Here is a 7816-nt window from a genome sequence, read left to right on the forward strand (position 1 = left end):
CCCTCCTCCCTCCTTCCTCCCCGTACCATCCCTCTGGGTCATCCCAGTGCACCAGCCCCAAGCATCCAGTATCGTGCATTGAACCTGTTCTAAATGTAATAGTTTGCATCTACCAGCCCCTAAATCCCAGTCCGTCCCATTTCCTCTCCTCTCTCCCCCTTGGCAACCACAAGTCTGATCACTAGGTCCGAATCTGTTCCACAGATGTTCACTCACTCCACATTTTAGATTCCACATATAAGTGATATCATATAGTATTTGTCCTTCTCTTTCTGACTTACCTCGCCTAGTAAGATAATCTCTAGTTGCACACTTAACTTTTATGCATAGGAAATCTCCAAAGCCATAGGGATGAAAAGAAGTAAAAGCACCATGCTTTTTCTCTGCTGGTGTGGCAAGCCGCAAGTCTCCACTTGAAGAGCTGAGTTGACAATCTGGGGTGTCCTTGAAACCAAGCCTGTGATTTTGAGCCCTGTGTGAGCTTTTTAGCTTGGCTGTGGTCCACAGAGCCAGACTTATCTTTAGCTCTTCTTGCTAATGTGAGTCTTTGGTCAAAAAGGAGTGGGCTGACTTAACCCAAAGTGTTCGTCGCTCAGTTGTGTCCGACTCTTTGTGACCCTATGGACTGTAGACCTCCAGGCTCCTCTGTCCATGGGATTCTCCAGGCAAGAATACTGGAGAGGAGAGCCATTCCCTTCTCCAGGGGATCTTCCCACCCAGGGATTGAACCCAGGTTCCCTGCACTGCAGGATGATTCTTTACCACTTGAACGACCAGACTTAACTCAAGCCCCTCATTATTATTAAAGGGACAATGAGATAGGTGTGTTCTTCAGAATCTGTATCTGGCCATCAAAAGCCGAATTATTCAGTTTACTAATTTCTGGAAGATCTCAGGTCACATAAAAAAAAAGAGCTGAAATTTCACTTCAAGAGTGATCTTTCAAATCCTCGGTTTCTCCATTAGACCACAGAAACCTTGCAGACAGCCAATGACCTTTTTATAAATTTTCACTTCCCTTGGCACTCAGCCACTTCTCTGACTCAGTGAACGTTCAGCGGGTACTATTGCTTCGTGGTCTAGGTCCTTCTCCTTTTTCAATTTGTTCAACTGTTTTTTAACCACACATAGGCAGCGCAACAGTCTCCTAAGCCAATTTATTCCCACAGAATCAAATATGTATGATTGGACACTATGAACATAGTGTCCAGTCTGACTTCTATAAACCTTGGTGAACTCCTGTGATATAGAACCATACCCCTTCAAGTTGAACTTGCAACATAAAAATGTATGATTATTAATTAATTAACCTTGTGTGTTCCAGCTGTTTCATCTGGGTTGAGCTTTTGTCACTAACTAGGTTATATACTTCATTCCCTTTCAGCAGTAAGAACAGTGTTGAGCATCAAATGGACACTGAATATTTTTTGATGAATTGATAAGATGCTAAAACTCTCTAGAAAGACCTTATAGTGTGGTGAGCAAAGACGTGGATTTCGAGAGACTCCAAAAGTCTGATTTGAAACATCTTCATGCCATTTAGTGGGAAGCCCTGGTGGCTCAGACGGTAAAGAATCCACCTGCCTGTGCAGGAGAAGCGGGTTTGATTCCTGGATCAGGATGATCCCCTGGAGTAAGAAATAGCAACCCACTCCAGTATTCTTGCCTGGGAAATCCCATCGATGGAAGAGCCTGGTGGACTACAGTCCATGGGGTTACAAAAGAATCGGACACGACTTAGTGACTAAACAACAACGAAGATGCTCTTTACTAGTTGTATGTCCTGTCTTCGTGCTTAGTCGCTCAGTTGCGTCCGACTCTTTGCAACTCCACGGACTGTAGCCCACCAGGCTCCTCTGTCCGTGGGGATTCTCCAGGCAAGAATACTGGAGTGGATAATCTTGTGCAAATGCCTCAGCTTCTCTGAGCTTACATTTCCTAACATGCTCCACAGCTGGTAGTGTTCATTGCCAATGCAAGAGCAGTTCATTTTTCACATCTTTCTTCCCGATTTTCAGTATTCAGAGCTTTCTTGATCTTGGGAAGAAGGACCTAGTTGCTTATCTAGAGGATGGAGAGATAACCCAGTTCTAGTCAATGAGATGTGGGAGAAGTCTGCTGGGAAAAATCTGGGGAAATTTTTCTCTCCTGATAAGAGGGAGATATGCAAGGAGAACCCCCTGTCCTACATCACCCCTCCTGCCCGACCTTGAGCAGGGTTGTGTGAGGATGTTTTACGGGGAAATGCTACAGCCATATCGCAACCACGGGAAGCCGGAAAGACTTGTAGAGATGCCAAACCAGAACCCTGACATCAGAGTTCCTAGCCAATGCTGGAAACCACCTACATCCGGTTTTTGTTCTGGTTGTTACTGTCATAATAGATTATAAATAAATCTGTATTGTTTAGGCATTGTGAGCCATCTCGGGTCCTCATTAGCAGCCAAAAGCATTCCTAAAAGACACAGACTTTTGTGAAGAATGAATGAGTTACTGTCTGTCAAGTACTTAACATATTATTCTTCACATGGCAAGTGCCCCATGGTGTTAGCTGGTATAACAGGGATTGCTGGTGTCCAGGTGTGGAAGTCACTGCCCTGTCTAGATTAAAGCAATTTGATAAGCTCAGCATCCGAAAAAACGACATTCACCAATCAAGCAATTAGAGAAAGTTGTAAAAGGCAATATATGATTCAGAGCTAAATTGAATAGGGCCAAAGGTAGGAAATGTTATAGGGAGGAGGGGAAAGCATTGAAACTGTGTTTGAGGACCTCAAGGAAAGAGTTGAGATAAATTTTAAAAAATGGAGATAGAAAAAGAAAGACACTAAAATTACAAAGTGGGGAGCACACTGACTGACTGTGGCTGAGGTCTGCCTGGAGCAGTCAGTGTACAGGAGCTGGAGAGAGGAAAGAAGACAGCATCTTACAGAGGGCCCTCTAAAGCTAGATGGAGTTGAGAGCTAATTTAAAGGTGTGCTTGGGTGCTCAGTTGCTAAGTCTTGTCCAACTGTTTGCAACTCCATGGACTATAGTCCGCCATGCTCATCTGTCCACAGAATTTTCCAGGCAAGAACACTGGAGTGGATTGCCGTTTCCTTCTCCAGGGAATCTTCCAGACCTAGGGATCAAACCGTCATCTCCTATGCGTCTTGCATTGGCAGGCAGTTTCTTTACCACTAAGTCACCAGGGAAACCCAATCTAAAGGCAGCCTACTGCATACCCTGGAGAAGGGAAGTAACTTGTAAAAAGTGGTGTTTTAGCAAGAAAAATCTGAGAAGTCTGGAAGAGAAAGAACCCAAAGAATGAGACACATCTTAGGATACCAGTTTGAAAAGCACAACTTCTACAAAGTGTTCCTTACTGTTGTAAAATATGTTTGATTAGGTTTTATGGTGATATTGCTGCTGCTGCTGCTAAGTCGCTTCAGTCGTGTCCGACTTCATGTGACCCCATAGACAGCAGCCCACCAGGCTCCCCCCGTCCCTGGGATTCTCCAGGCAAGAACACTGGAGTGGGTTGCCATTTCCTTCTCCAATGCTTTATGGTAAGATTAGTGACCCTGAAATAGTATATGTAAAAGTTGTAGGACAGATCATTTCTATAGAAGTAAAGAAAAAAATGAGCAGAATATCTTTCACCTTATTTGCTTATCTTCTAGGAAATGTGTATGCAATTATCTTAAGTGGAAAAAGGAAGGATATAAAATTAAATATACAGTATGACATCAACTATATATATATTTAATATGTGCAGAAATATGATTTGAAAGAAATATGTCAAAATGTAAACAGTGATCCCTCTGGGTTACAGCTTTATAGATATTTGTAATTTTTTTCATTTACTTTAGAAATGTTCACATGTACTACAATTGGTATGCATTTATTTTAAAATCAGAAATATATTATCAAAGTATATTGAAGTGTTCATTTTCTTTCCAGTAGCACTACAATAAATTATGCATAAATTAGAAAAATACATAGAAATAATACCCAAAATTAGAAAACAACTTTATGAATAAGGTTCTAATATTCTAATTTAGAGATGACATACAGTGTCCTTTTTTTCAAAACAGACATTCAACTGTGATTGAATAGCTCTTGCAGCTAACTATTCAGTGTCTGTCTTCCTGCCAAATGGGTAAACATCATGAGTTCCACAACCATAATCATCTTCCCGATGGCCAGGATAGACACTTGGCTCAGATAGTTTCCCACTAAATGCTTGTTAAGTGACTTATTCATCCTTAACACACTGTGATGTCTTTCTTTTCTCTCCATGCTGAGTGAGCAAACACTGCTGCTGCTGCTGAGTCACTTCAGTCGTGTCTGACTCTGTGCGACCCCGTAGACGGCAGCCCACCAGGCTCCCCCGTCCCTGGGATTCTCCAGGCAAGAACACTGGAGTGGGTTGCCATTTCCTTCTCCAATGCATGAAAGTGGAAAGTGAAAGTGACGTCGCTTAGTCGTGTCTGACTCTTAGTAACCCCATGGACTGCAGCCTACCAGGCTCCTCCATCCATGGGATTTTCCAGGCAAGAGTACTGGAGTGGGGTGCCATTGCCTTCTCCAGAGCAAATGCTAACTCTTCCTAATTACCCTTTCCATGTGATTTGTTGGTAACTAGGGACTGTACAATTTAGAAAGCTGTATCTCCTCTAGCAGTAATGTCATTAATGAAGTTATCCAAAGGATAATGTAAATGTAGGTCAAAAAGGAAGTCCTGTTTGACACAAAAGTCCATATAGTGGGACTTCCCTGGCTATCCAGTGGTTAGGACTCTGAACTTCCACTTCACGGGGCACAGGCTTGATCCCTGGTCCAGGAAATAAGATCCCTCATGCAAGGCATAGCCAAAAAAATAAAACAGCCCTTAAAGATAAGACATCATCCAGAGAGAGAAAAGCTATGGAGAACACCCCAACTTGAACACCAGCTGAACTCAGACATTTCCAACAAATGTCAGATTATTCCAACAAATATCACTGGAACAAAATGAAAAAAGAAAAAATCCAGACAGCCCATAACAATTTAAGGAGAATAAATTGTTAAAAAAACAAAACTCCATATAGTAATCTTATTTTATAAAAGACTTTCAGTTAAATATATTACAACACTGTTTTTATAACAAAGATCATTAGAACAAATTAACCTGTGTGTTTAAATAGCATGATTCACTTTAGAAATTTAAATAGTTGTTGCTGGGAGCAGGACCAAGTGTATATGGAAGTAGTTAGCCCTGTAGTGTGAATTTGGGGTCACCTTGACTAGAACACCCTCCAACATACATTCCTTGAAGTATCTTTACAAAAGAATAAACATCTCCTTTTACAATTAGCAACAAAAATAAAATTTAGCATGTTAATGTCTCCTGGAGAGATAATACATGTTTTCAAATTCCTGCAGAGAGGATTTTGATGGAGTGGATGGAGACATGGTCAGGGAAGGAGTTTTGGGGTGTGTGAAGAAGATAAGCAAGAGAATGAGAAGGTTTTTAATGAGATTGAGGCTAGGCCACAGAGAGTGACACTTCTAGAATCCAGGACAATAGAAAGCAAACCTCGTCTATTTTGAGATGTTGCCCTGGGCTAGCCACGAGTGTGAGAAAGTTTGTACATGAAACGAGCTTTGTTAGGGAGTGTAACACCTCATCAGAATATTTATCTTGTTGCCAAGTGATAAACCCAACATGGATGCTGTGGTTGGAAGACTGTGGGAACATATATCCAGGGTTCTATGGTTGACCTGTTTGAGAAAGTCAACAACCTTCCTAAAACTTGTCATGACAAAAGCATGCAAAGAGACTCCTTTTTCAGAGCAGCCTCAGAATGCATCGTGAATCACGAATTCACTCACCATACACACCAGGTGAAACTCTACACTTACAGTGATGAATTTCCTTCAAGGATCTAGTGATATATTCTTGGACTCCTGTAACCACAGTTGCATGCATCATTCAACCCTCTATTATCCTTGTGATCATTTTCCTATAAATGGATTATTATATCACCTGAAGTATGAAGTGAAGTTGCTCAGTCATGTCCGACTCTTTGTGACCCCATGGGTTGTACTACCAGGCTCCTCAGTCCATGGGATTTTCCAGGCAAGAGTACTAAAGTGGGTTGCCATTTTCTTCTCCAGGGGGTCTTCCCGACCCAGGGATTGAACCATCTTGCATTGTAGGCAGATGCTTTACTGTCTGAGCTACTAGGGAAGCCCATTATATCACCTAACGTGCCTTAATTTACTCTTTCTCTTATCTAGTGTGTTCCTACTACATCTCAGTCAATGGCATATGCCCAGTAAAAGTAACACATTTTAGTTTCAACCTTCATAAAACATACATAGATGATAAATAACCACATATTCATTACTCCAAATCGAGGTATCAATTACTTTTGTTTTACACTTCTATGAATTTCTGTATTTCTTTTTCCTTTGAGTAGATAAAAGACCTGAGACCAATTGACACTCACTACTAAATTACATGCCTGATTCACATACAGATTCAGATTTGATCTCATGTTAAATGATTAGGGGGAAGGAAGGACATGGCAGAGAAAAGTTAGATGAAGTGTGAGGCAGGGATGTGTTTTATCACAGGACTGAACCAGAGAATCCACATTATCTTCAAATTATGATAGCCTTATTTAGGCTTGTGTCAAATGAAGAGGAGGGGGAAGAAACTGTTGCTCAGTTCTTCTCGTCCATTAGTCACAATTCACGGAATGTATCGACAGCAATATGGGGTTATGAGTGTGATGCCTGGATGACTAGGAAGGAGGAGGGAAAGGAAACAACACAGACTTCTACAACTCTATCTCCAGCCTTTGCCTCCCCCAGACCTTGAGATGCCAAATCCAACTTGTTATGGACATCTCCACTGTTTGACCATGGCCACTCTGGTTTCAGCGTGTCCAAAACTGGACACGTCATCTCCCCATCATTCTCCCAGACATGTTTCTCCTCATATACTCCCCATCTACTAGTAAGCCAAAATCAAAGCCACATCCTTGATGCCTTTATTTTTATCCACTGTCACATCTATCATTTAATAGATCTCACTAATTTTAGTTTTAAGATATTTTGAGTTGACAAGCTTCTCTTTTTTTTTCTCTTAAACTATTGCCCTGGCTCAGATCTTCATCATCTCTGCCCTGACCTGTCTTCCATGTCTTATCCCTTAAGCCACAGCTTGTTGTATTTACAATGTAAAACTGACCCAGCCTTGACTCTTCTTCAAATTCTTCAATGAGTCTCCATTATGCTACCTGTCAAGTAAGGCTTCCCTGGTGGCTCAGGTGGTAAAGAATATACCTGAAATGCAGGAGACACAGGGCATATGGGTTCGATCCATGAGTTGGGAAGATCCCCTGAAGAAGGAGATGCAACCCACTCCAACATTCTTGCCTGGGAAATCCCATAGACAAAAGAATCTGGTGATCTACAGTCCAAAAATGTCACAAAGAATCAAACACAACTGAGCATGCAAACACGTAAAGTTCTAACTGGGTTTACATGAGTCCAAGACCATTTATTATCTAGCCTCTGCCTTCCTCTCCAATCACATTAAAGACTCTAGATACATTTTTAGCATAATATTGAGTTGGTCAAAAAGTTTTTTGGATTTTCTATAACATAGGCTGGATGGCATCACTGACTCGATGGACGTGAGTCTGAGTGAACTCCGGGAGTTGGTGATGAACAGGGAGGCCTGGCGTGCTGTGATTCATGGGGTCGCAAAGAGTCAGACACGACTGGGTGACTGAACTGATCTGATCTGATCTGATAACATATTATGGAAAAATCCACACAA

The sequence above is a fragment of the Bos taurus genome, chromosome 24, assembly GCF_002263795.3.
Source record: "Bos taurus isolate L1 Dominette 01449 registration number 42190680 breed Hereford chromosome 24, ARS-UCD2.0, whole genome shotgun sequence".
Lineage (NCBI taxonomy): Eukaryota > Metazoa > Chordata > Mammalia > Artiodactyla > Bovidae > Bos > Bos taurus.